Source organism: Calidris pugnax, unplaced genomic scaffold, assembly GCF_001431845.1.
Source record: "Calidris pugnax isolate Ruff unplaced genomic scaffold, ASM143184v1 scaffold231, whole genome shotgun sequence".
Lineage (NCBI taxonomy): Eukaryota > Metazoa > Chordata > Aves > Charadriiformes > Scolopacidae > Calidris > Calidris pugnax.
In genome coordinates, this window is record NW_015090996.1 from 135,696 (window position 1) to 155,920 (window position 20,225).

Here is a 20,225-nt window from a genome sequence, read left to right on the forward strand (position 1 = left end):
ACACAACTCAGATCGGTGACCGTGTTTGAAAGACCTTGGCTTTTTTGCTGTATGGAATCAAAGGACCTATCAAGACCTCAATAGATGCTCGAAAATGGGATAACCATTGTCCAAGAAGATCCAACTAGATTTGCTCCTATTAATATCAGGCAGGGCCTGAATATGAGTAAGCCAACAGGTACAAAATTTACACCCTGGTTTATACCATGCAAAACCCTAAGCCATTGCGTTGTGTTACTCATTGAGAGCTCATGGACATCAATTGCTTAACAATATAGTCTAGGGATGGCTTTTTTCACTGTTGGGTAGATGGTTGGACTTGATGATCTGAAAGGTCTCTTCCAACCAAGACAATTCCATGATTCTATAAAAAATTTGCCTGAACCTTCATGGGCAGCCGCCTGGATGCAAATAAAACAGTTTTCTTAATTGTCTCTCGAAACTGCTGTTTAGAGGCACTGCAGCAACCCACCACCTTGGGTTCCTGAAAAGCACTGAGCAGCACAAGTAACAAGCTCGCTAGGGTCAGATGAGAGGGAGGTAAGCAAACAGCCAAGTCAGTTCTCAGGTTTATAGAAACAGTTAGAAAGAAGCTTTGCACCAGTAAAAGTGGTTTCAGTCTTCTGGCTGCCCAGGCAGTTGGCTCTGGTACTCTCTAGGTGCAATGGATCATTTTCTACCCACACAAGAAGCCAGTATGAATGCTACCTGGCTGAGACCAATCTCTACTTTAATTAAAAAAAAATAATAAAATCTTGCAGCATCATATATATTTATATATATTTGTCTCAAACCTCTTCTTTTGCACAACATTTTTACCTCCATTGCTTAAGATGCACTGGAGACCTTAGAAAATTCAGAATATTTGTTTAAAAAAAAGACTGCTTTTTTTTCTGAATTTGATGGAAACACTCTCAAAAATAAATTTAAATCAGCCAAATATTTGCAAAAGTTTAGCTGAAATGCTATGAAGACAAGTTTTCAATTCCACTTCCAAATAAAACATGCATAGACTAAGAAGAATTATAGTATTTTAGAGAATTTTGGTTTTGATTAGGATAACCTGTAAGTTTATCCAAAGCAGCTAGTCCATAGCAACCCCTAGTAAACCAACACAAATTGTTGCAACATTACAAGAGGCTATTTTCAACACAAATGTTTGCTTTTCAATTACAATCAACGTTACCTTGGTTATATCAGGCTACCCTGATTACATCAAGTGTGGAGTAGAGCAAGGTCTCCAAAAAACCAAAGCTCAGTTGGCTCTGTTTCTAAGCAGAAAGCCTACATTTTGAGATCATTACAGTTCAGCCATCTGGGGCAGCTCAGCTCAGAATGCAATGGGTCTGCAGCAGCCCTGGAAAGGAGGCACGTTTTCATGCTCCTCATCCACTGCTGGCTGCTGGAGGAGAACTGAAAGTGCCACACTGAGGGCTACAGAGCAGATTGACTTTACACCACCTCGAGTGCTGTGTCCAGTTTTGGGTCCCTCACTACAAGAAAGACATTGAGGTGCCGGAGCGTGTCCAGAGAAGGGCAATGGAGCTGGTGAGGGGTCTGGAGCAGAAGTCTGGTGAGGAGCAGCTGAGGGAGCTGGGGTGTTCAGCCTGGAGAAAAGGAGGCTGAGGGGAGACCTTCTCGCTCTCTCCAACTCCCTGAAAGGAGGGTGTAGCCGGGGGGGTTGGTTTCTTCTCCCAAGTCACAGGCGATGGGACAAGAGGAAATGGCCTCAAGTTGCACCAGAGGAGGTTCAGATTGGATATTAGGAAAACATTTTACACCTAAAAGGTTATCAAGCATTGGAACAGGCTGCCCAGGGAAGTGGTGGAATCATCATCCCTGGAGGTATTTAAAAGATGTGTAGATGTAGTGCTGAGGGACACGGGTTTTGTCAGTGTTAGGTTGATGGTTGGACTCAATGATGTGTTAAGGTCCCTTCCAACCTTGGCAATTCTGTCATTCTATGGTTCTACATGGCTCTTAGCCAGGCCACGTACAGGCCATAGCTTAAGGGGAAAAACTCCTTGGTAATATCTAGGCATCTAAAATTTAAAGTTAGATGGATCCAGATGTGTGAACGAGTGTTTCAATGCCCTGTGCCATAGGGCACTGCTGCCTGAGCCTTCCTCTCTCATAGGCTTGGGTGGAAGCAGACACGTGTGTAGTTAATGCACGTGCAAGTACTCACCGTGTCCCACACAATCAGAGAGGACCAGTGCCAGATCTCAGTAACTGCTGCTTCCAGCAGCCCATCTCATTCCAGTTGCGTGATCCGTGGGAATCATTAGGGGTGTGTTTGCACAATCCAGTCTGAAAGAGAAGGCCAGCCAATGCTTATCTGCTGAGAAACTGGAAGCCCTACAAGCCCACAGGCACCAGAATTCATTTGCTCTCAAGATCAGCACCGTCAGATGTGAACCAGGCCAGGTCAATAACCTTCAGTTCAGCGTCAGTCTACATCATGGTCAGACTAGAATGGACACTCTTGCTAAATTTGATAAATTGCTTTATCATGTCTACTCTGGCATCTAATTTCCATGTTAACCCCTTGCTTACCATGGTTAAATTAGTCCTGAAACACTCATTTGACTGAATTCTGTATCCTCTGTGCCTTATCTATCATAATGACTTGTTATTAAATATGGAAAGAGTCAGACTTAACATAGTTAGGGAGATGGGAATGTTTCCAGGGTATGCATCTGTTTACTGCACACTAATAGGGTCACTGATGCACTGACAGACTCTAATGTATGTGATGTACCAGCTGGTGCCTTTCAATGTAGGATAAACCTACAGTCACATTAGGTATATCTGCTATTATGCCCAGCAAGCGCTGTGCAAATGTTAGACTGAAAAATCAGAGCATCCTTTAAAAAAAGTCAAGAGAAGTTGTCTTCTGCTGTGTTCACATCTCCCCATGCGCTCCTCCTGGAAACATTCAACCACCTACTTAATTAGCTTAAAAGATCTGCAAAGATGGAGTTTCTGCTTACCCGTGCAAGGATTTTTATATTTTACCTCTCCAGGTAGTCCCACCAGCGAGCTGGTGGCAATTATTCTCTTGAGTGCAAAGGAACAGTGTCTCTGATCTGATCCAAACTTTCGGCCCTGAGCTACAGAGGTTGCGTTTCGCATTCTCAGCTCTGAAAACGCAGGGTCAACAAAAGCCAGGAACAAGTTTGGGAAATCATTTTGATTGATGACGGTAAGTTCGTTCGCAGTCCATTGCCTCACCGAGCGGTAGGAGGTGTTTCTACAGGTATGACTCAGTGCCTGCAGCTGGAACTGGAAGCTAACAGCAGGTTAATACAAAATCTGACACAAAGGGATCACCAGGGGCTGAAAATCATGCTAGTACTTTCAACAATAAAAAGTGGACACAGGCAAGGGGCGCAGGTATCATGAGGAGTGTTCTTGCCACATATCCCACAAAAACATTTCTCCAGACTAGCACTGGGTGTACGTGACTTTCCAAGGAACCCGCTGGCAATCAGGAATCCCAGATGTTTATTTGGGGTTGTGATTACAGGGCTCAGCTCCAGTGCTCTCTGGAGTGAAGAGGAGCACACAGCGAGCGTCAGTCGCCTTGAACTCTTCCCATGCAAACTGTCATACTCTGTGAGATGTGTCTGAAAGCAAAAAGGGACATAAGCCTACGCCAGCATGAGAAATTAGGTGGCTAGATGTACATCAGGTTCTGTTTCTAGTGGGTTAGTAATCCCTTAAGGAACAAATAGTACGTTTGCCCTCAACTGCTCTCCTTCCTGAAAAGATCAGCAGAGCAAAATGATCCAACTTATTGCCTGTGCTTCCTCACAGCTCCTGCTTTCTAATGACCCACATTTTTTGGCACAGTTGTCTTGGCAAAATTCAGCGTTGTCAAATACTTACAACAGATGCACAGTCACAACATTTTCCATGATACTTACATTTGGATACAGACCTCTTTAATTTTCTCTTAAGGATGGGTTGTAGGTGTTATCTTTGTTATGGTTCAAAAAGTGAAAACCAGTCAGGTGCATTATTTGCCCAGACCAATTCCTCATCTGAATAAATACACAGCTTTGAATGAATCACGGGGCATTACCACATGTTTTACTTGCATATGCCTGCCTAATTTTTTCCACCTTCAGCATAGAATATCCATTGACTCAGTTACCTTCAGCCCAACTTACCAAATAATTCAGCAGGTAGAAACCTGCCCCCTTTCCAGTGAAGGCTGAGAGATCCGCGTCGGTTGGATGATCCCTGGAGTATCCAGCTTCAGAATGTTCTCATCTGTCCAGGTTTTGAGTTGAGATAATCAGATGAAACACAGTACATACTGTATTGGCTCTACACCAGAGCAGTTCTTCCAGCTGAAATGGGATAGCAAGAACACTCATCTGCCGAAAAAATGGTCCATCTGTAACGATGCATCATCATTTCTAGTCTGCTAGGAGCCACCCGTATGAAATGCATGTGTCAACCATCCTTTGGATTTGCTGAAAGTGGATTTACCACAGTTGTTTACAAAGAATCCACTAGATGAAAAGCCCATTCATTAAAGTACAGCCTTAATTCATTTCAGGCTCTTTCATGCCCTGTCATGTTACGGATATTCCCATTTCACAATCCGAGCAAGCAAAACAGAACAATCCAGCCTTTGGTTCGCCAAAACATTCACATGAGCTGATGACAAATATCCATCATGGAAGAAATAAAAGCTTTCACATGGCTCCTAAAAAAGAAATGTTCAAATGGAGTCACGTTAATAAACAATTTAAGTTATTTTGGACAAATATTTGTGTTCATCAGGAAATAAAACACTCGTTTTGTTTTTCAGCTACTCATTAGAAGCAACAAAAACAAGAAGAACTGATGGGAATTCAAAAACACCACCAACTCCCTTCTTTCCCCTGATGTTTGTAAATTGTCTGCAGCAAGTGTCCCACGTACACTGAGCAAAACTGCTGATCGCTGCCAAAAATGAGACAAACGGCACTACAGAGAAAGGCTTTGACTGAAGAGAACATTGACTCTTCCATCATGTGTTGTCTGAGAGAGGGCTGCTGCTGATTCCTGGAGAGGCAGAATGGGACAAAAGAGCAGCTTTTCTCAATTCTTGAGGCAAAAGGCTTGTGGCATGGTTTGTATCTCCAGCTTTCACTCTAAATGAGCGGCCAGAGTGTGCTGAGCTTCTCACTCACTGCTCCCAGAGCCATGCAGCAGATTTGCATCACCCCATGCCAAGAGACTCAAAAATGCAAGATAATAGCTAGCAGAATACTGACGAAAACCAGCGGTGTTTTAGAGCCTTTTTCAGAAGTGTCTCCTCTCCCCATGTGACTTTTTTTTCCCCTATCTTAATTTCCAGATCGAAGATTCTCTGGCGCTAACAGCTTTTGGGCTTGACTTTTTAAACCCTGCACAGGATGTTTTTTCTTAATTTCCAGATTGAAGATTCCCTGGCGCTAACAGCTTTTGGTTTTTGACTTTTTAAACCCTGCACAGGATGTTTTAAGCTCTCCCATCCAAGTCCAGTGGACCAAAGGGTTCAGCCATGAGGACATCACCTCTCTATACACAGCTGGGCAAGGATCCATCTGTTGAGAGGGAATCTCTGTATTACAAAATTCTGCACAATAAAACTTTGATTTCATATGCACTCCACTGCTGAGCTCCCACCATTTTCTTTAAAAATCGTTGTTCTTTCCTTTAATTTGGCCCACAGTTTGCTCATTTGTATTTAAAAGCCGTTGGCAGCAAAGGAAATTGGAGCAGAAGTACAATAAACAAATACAAGAACAGGAGAAGTGTCTTGGTACATTTTTTGGTCCTTATCTTGAAGAAGTTTTACAGCATATTTTGAGGTCAGCAGAAGGGTACTTATTAATCAGATTGGACAGTGTCACTTGAGCAAAACAAGTAATCTTATATTCATTTTTACTTTGACTCATAATAATTAATATGGAAACTTTGAAATAGACTCCTCTTGCCCTGAATCACCCATTAAATTGGCTAAAAAAAAAAAAACAGAGCAAGGGCCTGCTGTACCACAAAGGGATACAAAAGTCAGATAAGCAAGCCCAGAGGCAGCAAAATTACCCCCTATAATTTTTCCCTTGGAGGACATGCCCAAAACGCTCCCCAGCACAATTGTTTCTGTTGAACTGTTTGCAGAGGAGGATGCAGAGGATGCCTGTCTGACATCCTCTGGCCAAAGGTTTGTCTCACAACTTGACAGTCTCTACTCACCAACCCACCAATGGTTACATTTTGGGAAAGGGGCTCTGCAATGTGGGAAAGAGACTGTGAGGCACAAGTGGGAGGAAAAGAGACATCTTGGAGGCTCAAACACAGTTGAAGAGGCGGCGTTGGTTTCTCAGCTCAGCTCACCAGGGATAAAAAGGGAAGTGACTTTGGCCATTTCGTTGAGTCAGGATTGCATGAATGACCTCAGGTGGGAAGCATCAGGCCCACAGGGAACCTGATGAGGGATGGAAGAGGAAGGCAAGAAGTGCATATGGTGCTGAAGGAAGGAATTATTGCAACAGCACTACTCTTTCTCTCAGAGTTCCCCTGCTCTCCCTCCACTCTTTACTCCTTGCTTTTAGTGAGGAGAAGTGGAGACTGAAGTGGAGAGGAAGCAAGGCCTGGAGGGCTCCAGAAACCCGTGCTTTTGCTGCCAGCAATGAGGTAGGGAGAAAAATGAAGTTATGTAACTTCATGAACATTTTGCTTACACAGGAAATTTAATCAGCAAAGACATCATGTACTTTAGGACTTCCTAAATAGCAGTACTATCTATAAAAGGAATGAATGCTATTACATTAATTCCCCTTCTGAAGGCAGAAGTACATTTCATCTCCTCTGCCTCCTTGGCATACCTATAAACCCTGTAGTATTTACGGGTAATGAGCTCCAGGGCTACTGGACAGTGAATATTTTATTTAGGTAGCTCTTAACCTCTTAAGCTCTTCTGAGCACCATATGCTGTGTGACTCAAGAGGTGAGTTTTAAAACCTCCAGGTTCTTTCATGACAGTGTCTTCCAAGTCACCATTTGTTCTGTAGTTGTGGTAATGCAGCTCCTGCCTTCTTATATCTCTTGGAATTCCATTCTCCACTTTCAGAGTTACACAACTGAAAATCACATTACAAGTCTGAAATAACAGAGCCTTGTGCTCTAAACCGCACCATCCCCAAACATTGCCCTGGTCCCAAAACTCCATAAAGGAAAGAGGAGGCAAAGCTGTGGCCATCTGTTCCTTGGAAAGATATTGACCTTGTCAGGGTTTAAGTTCATGCTTCTTTCTCAATCTCTTATGCACCCAGGGGAGCCACCATGATGGAAAAAAAAAGGCTGCAATAAGCCAACTTATCCTGTATTAGATTCTTCGCTAAGGTTTTTACACAGCCAGGTTACTGGAGTGTTCTTTATGCAGCTCCATGTTTCTGCCATGCAGGAATGAGCTTCTTTGCATGTCTTACAGGACTCTGCAAGTCCCTAGTGCTTTACTACAAAAATTAAGATATTATGAGAAGACAGTTTATATCATCTTTTTAATATTCCTTAAGCTGACATTTCTTACTTCCTGCCTGGTCAGGGAAGGAAGAATCTAGAAAGAAATAATCTCATTATTAAATCCTTTGAATCTCCTTCTTTTTTTAACAGTTAGACTCTACTAACAGTACCTGTAGTATTTGAATGTGAACCTCGAATACATACCTACCCGTGTTATATATGTATAATATACTTACAATATATATGTAGGGGTATGCAAGCCAAGGTCCTTTCATGTATGTCAAATTAGTTTTGGCTTTGGGAGAAAAAACCTATCTTGACCTTTCAGTCCTGTTCCAGAGGATCCCTCATTGCTTTACACCCCCGCTGCACTAATTTTTAGGGTGTCCATTTCCAAGTTAATCCTGCCTGCCTATCGTGTGGTCTCTCCTCGCCTGACCCACTATGCTGTGAAGGATATTTGTGCAAAGACAGATGAAGACTTGTTTAGCCCCTCCTGTTATTAATTGACAGCCACTGTGGCTACTGCTGTGACTGGCACCCCAGCTGGCATTTATTTCCAGGGGGTCTAGAGCCAGGAGCTTCAATTCGGACATCAATTCAGCTAGAAAACAGGCTCTGCAGGGGACCTGCAGTGCTCTTCCACCTGTCTGATCCAGAGAGGACAAATAAAAGATGCTCCGATCCCGGGGGGTGAGAGCTGAAGCGAGGAACACAATGATGTCACGGGGGAATAGGAGTTCAGCCAGCGACCAAACGGAGAAGCAGATGAACTCACGGGCAAAACCCACTCTGTCTTCATGTAAAAGTCTGTGCGACTGAAAACAAACAGAAGACAATAAGGACTGTGGAGATATTTGGGCAGAATCAGCCGACAGGAGAGCACTCGATGGAGTCAGCAAGTCTTTAATAACAACATTGGCATTCTTCAGGCCGTTCATCAAATGAATGACAGAGTTCAACGTAGCCTTTTGTAGATGTTCTCAGTCCTTTTATCCACTTGAGCAATGAGCTATTAATCGTTGATATGTTATCATGTCAACAGTTCAATATGGATCTTATTACACTTACTGGGCAATTGCCCAACAAAAGAGATTTTCATTGGAAACTGTTGAGTGGTCAAAACCAAGAAGTTTTGGGCAGATTGTAGTCAGACACAGGAGTTTGTACGGAATTCATCCTGCTGCTTTTCCGTTGGGGCATCTAAACGTATCAAAGATTCCAGCATCTCAGCTTCTGGGACATTTTACCAAAACCAGCACTAACTCACCCATCAGATCACAAACTTTCAGGCTCCTCACCATTGATTTTGGAGCCTAAGGGAGAGCCTCAGCTACAAGTTCTCTACAATTTTTTCCTTCTCTGGACATTTTTCTCATATAGTCCCATACAAAGGTAGCCCAGATGATCATCTCAACTTATTTGACATTCGATTTCATTTTTTCAGGTCTGCATTTTAGTATTAAGAACAATCTATGTTGCTAAAAATAACCAAGAAGCTACAGCATGTTAAAAGCAAGAAGCTTTTTACTTGGGAGCAAGTTACCTCCCAAGACAGCGCAGGACAAACAATTGAGCACACTTCTCATTTTGCCTTATGCCAGTGTAATCTTTGCTGCAAATATCTGAGGAGACAATTTCTGCTTCTCTAGATGAAAATTAAAATGCATTAGGCAATATGCTGGGCAAAACACACCACACAGTTGTGTTACGGACTCTTAAGGCAAATGAGTTCTGTTTGTTAGAGATGCTGTTGGAAGAACCAGAATGGGAATTAGAAATGTTTGAAGAGATCCCCTCAGAGTTAAAAAGAACAAGTTAAACTGAATTTGACTTGTGCCATGAAAAACACACTACCTAGTGCCCTACCAGCAGAAAACCAGTAAATTAAAGCCGTGCTATGCTTGGGCACAGCATGTGAAACAGAGCAAACGTAGAGCACATAAATGACGTCCACGTAATTGATCATTAATCTGATAAGAGAGAAGTACTGTTCATCATTCTTCTACTTCAACGTATGTCATTAAAACAAATCAACACTTTCGTGAGCTTGACATCTTTGGAGAAGAAAACATTGTGTTTTTAAACAGAGAAATCCCACAGATTCCAATCCCACACATGCTAATGAGTGACAGAGAACAAACACAAGTCTTTGAGGCCCTGAGAATTAGAATAAATAAATGTCACAAGGGGAAGAACAGGGAGAGCTTCAGCATTCTTAATTGATTTTAGATTATACCAGGGAAAAAATAAGTCCAGATTTTTATCTTAATCAAAAACCGGCAACTTTACCCAACTATGCACTTTGTGCTGTTATTATTATTATTTTAATTCCTGTTCTCAGGTGTTGATATAAAATTGAAAGAGAAGAATAGAAAAGAAAAGTTACCATCCTGGAATCAAGAAAGGATTTTAACTGTTACTACACTTTGCTACACATACAGCTATGACAAAATAAAAATCATTTGTTTAGTAACAGCATCATAGTGTAAAACAGAGTGACCTCAAGCCTCTTGGTAAGTTTCCTGAGGATTGTATTAGTTATCCTTACATCAGTTGTTAAAATGTGAAGCTGAAAGACAAACAAAAGCTCTTCAGCTGGTGAATTTCCTCTATTATAAAGCAATATGAGTGTGGAAAAAACCCACACTGGATTTTTTTTTCCCAAAAAGTGGCCAATTATGACTTCTCTTTGCCATTCTCTGCCACCTCCTAAAAAAACTAAAACAAAACAAAAAAAAGAGGGAAATTAAAGTTTTAAAATACCAGTATTTAATATCCCAGAAATGCGCCCTTTCCAAAAACTACAAAATGAAAATTATTTTGATCACTTCCATTAGGAAGAGGTAGATGTTATTTTCAATATAGCACTAATATTGCAGTTCTTAAACTGGAATAGACCTTTTATTGTGCTGCTCCCAGTTTATTGATCTCTTTATTGACCTCTTCTGAAGCCCCCATCACACACCTCCAAGCACCACACAATCTGTTAATCTATTTATCCTTACAGCACCCCGGAGAGACAGCAAAGCTCTGTTATCCCCATCTGCCAGGTGAGCTGATGCAGGGAAGCTGGTCCCTCGCCTGCTCATGCCCTTTGCCGAATTGTGGACCTGAGCCCCCAGCACAGGCAAGAGGGAGAAGCTGAGATTGCTGCCACCAAACCCCAAACGTGCCCTGGGTATCACTGGTGCTCACTCAGTCTTTCAGCAAACCACTGGGGCCATGGGTTTCTGGGGATGCTCCCAAGGCACAATTCTTTCCCTGGCTGTTCCCAGCAATTAGACCAGAGCTAAGCCCTGAGCAGCCCGAATTCCAAGGGTAGAGCGATACCTTCCCAAGCAAAGGGGCAGGGAGACATTATCCATGGCTGCAGCACCTCCTCAGGATGAGGAAGACCTTGGAGCCTTTGCTCCCAATCAAGCAAAGGAAAGAACCAAATTCCTCTCAGTCATCTTGGCCCCTTTGAGTGCAGCTCATCAGCTACTCGTGCGTCTGGTTTGACACCACACCTCTGCATTCGAGCAATTAACCCACGTCAGGAAAAAGTGTCAACAGATAGGAATCCTGTGAAGTAAATATTCATCTCTGATGAGGCCCGTTAAGCTGGTACCTAAAACTTTTCTGTGGGCTTTGCTCGTGGTTGCCTCTCTGCAGGTGTCTGCTTCTCCCTGCGCAGGGCACAGGAGACCTGCACTTTCCCCTTAGAGCTTGGAATGGCCATGAAGGAGTGGGATCTTGCAGTGCTGAGGGGAAAACCCAAGTGCAAGCACCTCTGAGGGTCCGGCCCTGAGCAGTTTGCCAACAGAAATAGGAAAAAGGTGGTTGAAGGTGAAGCAGGGACATAAATTCAGACGTTCCTGAAATTGCTTACAAATTCAGGTGTTCCAGCCCCTGGACTATACTCACTGCTGGGTTGTATAGATTTTTGAAAGGAGATAAGAAGCATTCCTGTCCTGACCAACCAGGACTGCTTTTATCCAGGAATATATTCAAAATCTCCTCTCTCGACCATCTGGCAACAAGATGAGCACACATGGGGTGGGAATGTTAATCCATGACATTAGTTTCCTTCACCTCCTCCAACTGATACAACCTCAGCGTATACAGCGTATGAGAGTCTGATTTATGCAGAAAGATTAAAATCATTTAATGTGTTTAGCTTGGCCAAACAACTTCTAAAATGGGAGGTGGCTGTAAGCATTAAATAATTTGGAAGGCATAAAAATTAAGTAAGGAAATTAACTGGTTAGGCTAATCCAAAGGAGTGGAAATTGTCCCATATGGAAGTTAAGTGCTGTCAGTTTTTATACTAGACTAATATAGAGATTAAAAATGAGGAAAAAAAGCCCTGATTTCTCTTACAGACACCATTAAGACATTGCTAGATAATGTTTTCAGAGTTTCAGTGTCAGGCTCACAAAAGGCATAAACAAAGGGCAAGTGTAAAGCAGAGAGAGAGGGAGGGATTACACTTCTGGACCAAAATACTTAATTATTAAAGGGATCACAGCTCAGACCGTGCCAACAAGCAAACAACTTCACGAGCAAGAAGCAAGTGTTCCTATCTATCCCACCACACTATTTTAGGTTTTATTTTTCCCTTCTCCATGCTCTTCTTTATTTTCCTGTTGTGTTTAACAGAATCACAGGATGGATGAGGTTGGATGGATGACCTCTGAGGATGACCTCTGGAGGTCATCTCTTCCAAACCCCCTGCTCAAGCAGGGTCATCTAGAGCCAGTTGCCCAAGACTATGTCCAGATGGCTTTTGAATAAATATATTTATATTGTCTAAGACCTTTAATCAGCAGGAAAACCTAAACAAAAAGTAAGGCCAGCATATATCCTAGGAGGTAAAACAGTGATACTTCTAGGCATAGTGATCATTTAAGTTACAGATGTCCTTGGAGAGTCCAGCTGTGGTGTACTCCACACATAGCAAACAGCTATCCAGTTCAAACAAACTTGAATATTGATTGTTATTGACTGTCATCTAAGTTATATTCCGTTTACATTCAGTCTAGAAAGATACAGTTGATGAAAAGAAGACCTGCCTCTGAAAGTCACCTGAGATCTTAGGCAATCTTGATGGATTAGACCAGAACCTCTATGTCCCAAGATGCTACAGTGTAAACAGACAAAGCTAATGAAGATTAAAAAGGAAAACAAAAAGCAGGAAGGGATGTCTCTCCGATGTTTCAGGAGGACAACGGCACAGAGAAGAGGTAAGCTTTGAGTAACTTGGTCCTAGTTCAATGCCTTGTACATGACCCCAGGCTCCTGGATCACCCAGTTTGAACTCCTGGAGACACTCTCACAAACCTTTATTTCAAAGCTGTTAAAAATTATACCGCTTATCACTAAAATATGATTTTAAATAAGCACTGAAGGCACAGACACATCCCTTTTATGAATAGTTGGGTGAACACACGCTGATGGAGCTTTCCCAAAGATTGATCTGAAAAATCACATTTCCCTGCTATTTGGCCGTCCTTTACTAGTGCGTCTGGAAGCTTTTGCACTGAATCTTACACCACAACAGGCCACAGGTTTCAATCAGTTTTCTGCAACACATGCAGCACTTTGTTTATAAAAGTTTGTTTGATCAGGAAAACATGCCTCCTGAGCATTAGAAGCAAATTAGCAGTGAGCTTTACATGTGGGCACAGGCAATGGCTATAAAGAGCACACTAACATAACAGAATCAACAGGGATCTCACAATTGATTAACTGGTTATTTAAACTGGCAGCAGCAGTTCTTGACAACAGCAGCATGGAAGTTTCCACAGGAGCTGCTGGAAAAATCCCTCATGGTTCCCAAAGGGCAATCAGGAGTTGATAGGATTAGCACCCAACACAACCATGCTTGTAATTCCAGCACAAACATCAGCAGCTTGGCAAAATGAGGTAGAGAGCATTGGATTAGGATGGAAGAAAGGCTAGATCATGTTTACCCCTGAGGTGAAAGGAGAAGAGCAATTAGGGAAGAGGTGTAGAATTGGAGTCCTCATTTTGGCAGAAAGGAAAGGAAGGGGAGGAAATAGGAGCCAGGAAGTGAACTGTTGCTTAAGGGTGCTTAAGATTGGGAAGGGAAGACAGGTGGGAATGGAGTCCTGGTTTGGGAAGCAAGCAGGGACATGCAACCTGCCCTGAGAGCTAGTAACTTCTGCCTTGAGTTTCCAAAAATCCAAGCCTGGAAACCCCATTTCCATCAAGTTCAGCCTGGGTCAAAAAGAGTAGAAAGCAAATTGCAGAACAAAGGGATTATGGCAGACAACTCCCTGCCCACTGTCCCCTCCCTTTGCTTTTATAGGAAGAGGAATAAGGAGAAGGGCTCAGAAACGTGGCTCCTCTCCCAAACCATGTAGTGTCAGAACCAACAACCTAAAAGTGCACCCCTGGGACCAGCAGGAGCCAGAGCAGCTCCAAGGACAGGGTGTCTATCCCACGCTCCCTCTCAGGTATGTTATTTACTGACATAGAATCATAGAATTATAGAATCAAAGAATCAAAGAATGGTTTGGGTTGGAAGGACCTTAAAGATCATCCAGTTCCAACCCCCTGCCCTGGGCAGGAACACCTCCCACCAGACCAGGTTGCTCAAAGTCCCATCCAGCCTGGCCATAAACACTTCTAGGGATGGGGCAGCCACAGCTTCTCTGGGCAACCTGTGCCAGTGTCTCACCACCCTCACAGCAAATTTCTTCCTGACATCTCATCTAAATCTCCCCTCTTTCAGTTTAAAACTGCTAGCCCTTATCCTGTCACTACAGTCCCTGAGATAAAGAGTTCCTCCCCATCTCTCCTGTAGCCCCCTTCAGGTACTGGAAGGTGCTCTAAGGTCTCCCCAGAGCCTTCTCTTCTCCAGGCTTACCAACCCCAACTCTCTCAACCTGTGATCATTTTTATGGCCCTCAGCTGGACCCATTCCAGCAGGTCCTTCCTGTGCTGACTCCAGAGCTGGACACAGCACTCCAGGTGGGGTCTCACGAGAGCAGAGGGGCAGAATCCCCTCCCTCACCCTGCTGGCCATGCTTTGTTTGATGCAGCCCAGGATGCACTTGGCTTTCTGGGCTGCCAGCATGCACTTGATGCTTTTACTTTGAGACTGGACTGCTGTCAGAGTACTGCAGGGTAGCTTCCAGGTCTACAAAAGCAGAGCTATCACTTGCAATAAAAAGGAAGTTAAAAAAAAACAACAGAGGTGTATGCTGGAAATGATGCCAGGGAACAGCAGTCATCAAAAATACATATACTTTTTTCCATTGACCACTAATGGACATTAGGAGGATTTGGTATCACTGAAGAAAAGCCGGCTCCCCACCCCACAAATACTTAGATGTACTTTGGCCTAGTTAAGCCGGCAGCTCTTAGTAGACTGACTTCAGTAGAAATCAATGCTTATACTCATCCATAAGCATCTGCAGGATCAGATACTGTGTCCCCATAGTTCGCTTTTTCCAATACAGTTCACAACCCTGCCAGAGAACCATATTTAAGACAGTATTGCAGTGTGTCCAATCTATTTAGCTGGTAACTCCGGCATCTCAGGATATATAATTGCCAGAAAATATTGCTGAGGATTTGCTTTTCTGATCCCCGGCTGTCCTGATCATCTGCCTTCTTTTTTGGTCAAGATGTGACTCACTAAACTGAAGAGACTCTGATTTGCTTTATGTTCACATCAGTCATTCCTGCTTTGCTGAATTCCGTTTGTGTATTATTTGTGATACGTGTAATGTTTGGAAACACATGAGCAATACACTCACTAAGGATGGAAATTACCAGCTCCAAAGACACAAAAATGATGTTCATTCCATTATCTAGCTTCACTAACAGAAATCTCATTGATGAACTCCATTCTAATACACAGCCAGATAAGCAATCTTATTACCTCATAATGAGAGCTGATTTCTCCTCATCTAAATCTCCATTACTTCTGCCATCTCCTTTTTATGTAACTTCCTTCTTACAGATGGTTCTATGTTAAATTTCCCCAAGCAGACAAGAGAAATTATGTTTGTTTGATATCTATTGCAAAGTTTTTTATGTGGAATGAAAACAAATGTAGAAAAGCCAGAGGAAGGTTTTGTGCCCTCATGTACTCCAACTCTACATGTTCTACACTGCGGAGTAGAACTCTTTTTATCACTGACCTTGACACCAAAAAGTAAGAATAGTGCAATGAAATTCATAGCTGACAAAGCTGGGAGGCACTGCTGACAAACCAGGGGATCACTGCTAATGGGGAGGAGGACCAGAATATCATCACAGAAAGACTGAATGCTCTTGAAGACTGGAGAAAGAGAAATTGGGTAAGAAATAGAACAAATATATACAAACTAATAAAATAATCACAGTCTTGCTATAACAGTGGGGAAGCAGCATTTGGAAAAAACTGACAAAATAAAAGGCCTAGATGTTTAATCTCTGGGTAACCATAAAATCTATGTCAAAACCAAGCAGGCTGAGAAGCCTAAATAAAGATATTTCCCCAGAAAAAGGGTAGAAATGTACTAATATTATTGCCACTGTGCAAGATACTGCGATGCTGTATAAAGTTCCAGCAACCTACATTCAGCAAAACCCACTATGCATCAAAAGGGGCATAGTGAGCACTAAATTAATGAGGTGAATGGAAAAACCTTCTTTGTGAAAGGAGACAAGGAGAACTTAGTTTATTTTAACCTAGCAAAATAAAGGCGAGGAAAAAATTTATTTAAACTAATGAATTGTGTTGCCAAAGAACAAAAGGCTTTGAATAAATTGAATCTGGAAAACAGAAGGTATCTTAACCAGCAGAACAGTGAGGTCCAGGAAAATTCAAATAACTCAGCAGAAATTAGGGAGAAAAAATTTAGCAAGGCTTATGAGGAAGGCTGAACATTCTGTGAAAAAGATTACAACATGGTGTTCTCTGTCAGGTTTCTACTTCACACTCTGCTTTAGACTACAGCACAGGTCCCATCTCTGAGATGCTCTAAATGATACTGGAGACAAGACTAAGTATATCAAGGATAGAAGGAGAGATGGGGAAGAACTCTTTATGAGGGAATGTACCGATAGGATGAGGGGTAATGGTTTCAAACTGAAAGAGGGGAGTTTTAGATGAGATCTCAGGAAGAAATTCTTTGCTGTGAGGGTGGTGAGACACTGGAACAGGTTGCCCAGAGAAGCTGTGGCTGCCCCATCCCTGGAGGGGTTCAAGGCCAGGCTGGATGGGGCTTGGAGCAACCTGGTCTGGTGGGAGGTGTCCCTGCCCAGGGCAGAGGGGTTGGACCTTGATGACCTTTGAGGTCCCTTCCAACTCTAAGCATTCAATGATTCTATGAAAAGTCACCAAGTTTCAGGGCGTTTGATCCTACCCTGGGAGAGGCCATCCTAGGTAAGAGGAAGCAGTGAAGCAATTGCTATCTTAAAGCAACTCTCAACTATATATAGCTGTATACGTGGAAGAGGGAGTGATCTGAGAAGCTCTTAGGCTAAGGTGACCACCCTGGACTGAAAATATTAACATTGATCTCTCTACCAGCTGTTCTTTTTTTTTTTTTTCCACCATTTCCTCCACTAACAATGACACCAGTTAATTTAATTAAACTCAGACAGCCGTGGACTGTGTGATGGTGCGATATGCTGAATAGAATTAAGAGATATTTTTTCATTTGTAGATCTAATTTTTTTTAAATAAATATGCTCAGTTTAGAGTAGTCAATAGCATTCAGAAGGGTTAAAGCAGTACTGCCCCAATGATTTCAATGGCTTTGTTGCTGCTCCAAACACACCCCTCCAAAGTCAGCTTCCAAGTATCTCAGGTTCTGCACCTGAAAGGAATGTAAGCATTTGAAATAATGGTCATTAGCTGTTCTTCAATTAAAGAGTAACACTAATCACTGCACGATGTTGAAGAACAAGAGAGTATGTATGACTCAGATAAGTTCACCTATGTGTTTAGGGACTCAAAAGAGAAGGGGTTTTGTGCCAACAGGTTAGAAAAACAGTATGAAGAACATCCTGAGGGCAAATGATCTAACAATTGTGTCATGACATGTATTTTAGAAAGAAAAAAAAAGATTAACTGCCATGGTGAGCTAAGTGATCATTTAGACAATATTGCAGACAAAGGAACTAGTTCCCTGATGAGTTTTTAATGACTTGAGAACAAAACAGTCTCCATTTAGACACCAGAAGCATTTGACCCAAACAACCCACTTATGCTGGGTTCACCAGGTTGTTCCCATAATGCCCTTCTAGTTCAGTGTTGAAGTGAAACCCTGACTGTCTCAATTTACCACCTGCCAGTTGGGTTTGCAGAGTGGCTTTAGCACATTCAATCTAGGTTCTCTGAGGAGGAAACTCATCCAAAAGCTCTCCTCCATCCACCTAAACACCAAACTCACCCCAGTCCATGATGGAGAGGACAAGTGGCTAAATCGGTGACTTGTCCTTCAGACAGCCTCAAACCATGTGTGAGATCATGATATCAGGGGACAAGATTAAATCTAGTTCAGAGTAAAATACCTGAATCATTAATAATTTTTGATATGGCAGATATTTTCCATCTGCCCCAGTCTACTCATCTGCTTCTTTTGCACAGGATTACTTTTTTATGTAAATATGGCCACAGAGAAAAAAACATCATTTCTCCAAGTGAAGGTTGTGCGTTAATAGCTCCATCAGGTCTGTGATCAACATTGGTTTGAGGCATTTTTTCCCAGAAGTGAATAGAAACTCACTTGTACTTCAACAAAGTGATAATTAGTGTCTCTTCTTCCTAATGGATGTACTCCTGACCAAGATTTAATAATGTGGACTATTGACTGGACATCAGTTTCTCCAGCAGACACCAGTACAAACAGAGAGCATAATGACAAGGATGCTTCTTACTCCAGCAACTGAAACAGTTGTTCTGAAGAATTTCTTTGCATTTTCTGATCATATTGCATGATAGATACCATTCAGAAAATATAACAGCTCATGTCACAGATCAGCAGAGAGGAAAGATTCCCACCACTGAATGATCAAGATTGCTGTGGGAATGAGAAAATCCTGTAACAAGACTTTGAGGCACCAGAGATTAGGTTTAGAGTTCCTCACCCCAGTTTCTACAGGCAGGGGTTCGGAAATGTAAATTGCATTTTGGCATTGGGAATAGCCCTCAGTGCCCCTATTACAAAACCCTAATGCACTCCTCCATTTCATCTCTTTAGCAGATTTAGCCTGGTTTTTCTCCCTCAACAACCAGTCTAGAGTTACTCTCTCAATATTGCAAAGCCGGGTCATTTCCGATTCTTGTTTCACCTTGTCCATTTGAGTTGCAGCACCAAATCATGTTAACTTCAGACCATGCAATTGCTTATCCACATGGAAGGTAAGTAACCTCACAAGCCATATAATTGTGGGATCCACTTGGGGCTTCCTAATGCCAAGGTACCCCTGCACCAAAGTACCAGGACACCCCTCCTTGCTGCTGCTCCTTGGCCTATCTCTATCTTCTGTGAGTCTTCCCTGCATCCCAATATGGGAATAAAACTCACAAAATGAGTTTATTTTGCAGCTGAACAGATCCTGCATTCATTGTGCCTGTAGCTCTCCTCCTTGTCTTGCACACAACGTCCCAGTCTCACCACCATCCTCTCTTTCCCCAAAACACTTCCCTCAGACTGCCTTAACCCAGGCATTCTTGGATGTGGGTCTGCAACACAGCTTGAAACAAAGCTCTGCACCAGTTTGGAAAAGCATCGTAACGTACCTGCAAAAGTCACATGGACCTGATGCATGGGTCTGTGCATCACCAGGTGTCTGAACACGTAGCCTTTGATAGAACCTGTAGCAGATCCAGGAGATGTTCAAGGTTGAGTGACCACCAAAACCAACTTTTCCATGTTACCTCTTGGTTGCTGCCCTCAGAAGCATCATCCACGGGAGCTCCAGGTGAGGACAACATAGGGCACCATGAGGGCAGACTCCTGGAACTGGCTTCCCATAGCTGTTGTGTGCCAGCCCGCACCGGTGCTTGACCCATTTACAGTTGCCATGGAGAGACTGAAGCACTCAGAAGTATCTCATCCCCCAACTGCAATGAGATCTCACAGAAATAAATATCTATTTGTGGATTTAAAGGGGACATATAATACAATAATTATGAAAAATCTATGTCCAGTGACTGCTGACAAACATGAATTATTTGATGACCCTAATCTCTCATCCTTCCTTATCAGTAGGCTGCAGCTCTGGCCTAACCAACCCCCTTAATAAGGAAAGAGAAGAAATTTGGCACAGTTGTGGCACCTTTCCTTTTAAGACTTTCACCTTTAAAACTCAAATATTTTTCATCTTAATGGTCTTGCAACACAAAAACGGATTAAAGCAGCATTAAGCCAAGAGTCACATTTTTTTGTGTGTGCAGTGCAATTTCTCGCAAATTTTCTAAAGAGGTTATTCTCCCTCCCGACAAGGAGATTTCTGCCCTCTGTAATTGTGCTGCAGCTACAGCAGCTACTAATGAGAACAGCACAATGATAAAACTGAATCTCTGAGATGGCAAAGAGGAGCTTAAATGCCCACTCCTTCCAAGTGGTACTACTTGGCAAGGTTTCTTGAACGAAGAAACATTAAAATACTAAGATTCGCTGAGCCGATAGGAAAGGACCAAAACCTTTTCATTTGGGCTTCAGACCAAGGTAAACATTTTATGCATTTTAACACCTTTTTTTTTT

General features: G+C 42.6%; 1 long non-coding RNA gene across 1 annotated transcript in view; it reads right to left on the bottom strand.

Moving 5' to 3' along the window:
• The window catches only part of LOC106895779, an 89,136-nt gene extending 69,619 nt beyond the window's left edge, over window positions 1-19,517 (bottom strand). Inside the window, exons 1-3 of the long non-coding RNA XR_001413510.1 lie at window positions 19,259-19,517; window positions 4,176-4,720; window positions 2,189-2,310 (exon numbers count right to left, since the gene is read on the bottom strand). This is a non-coding gene — a long non-coding RNA (uncharacterized LOC106895779). The remainder of the gene's footprint in view (window positions 1-2,188; window positions 2,311-4,175; window positions 4,721-19,258) is intronic.
• Window positions 19,518-20,225: the final 708 nt, after the last annotated feature.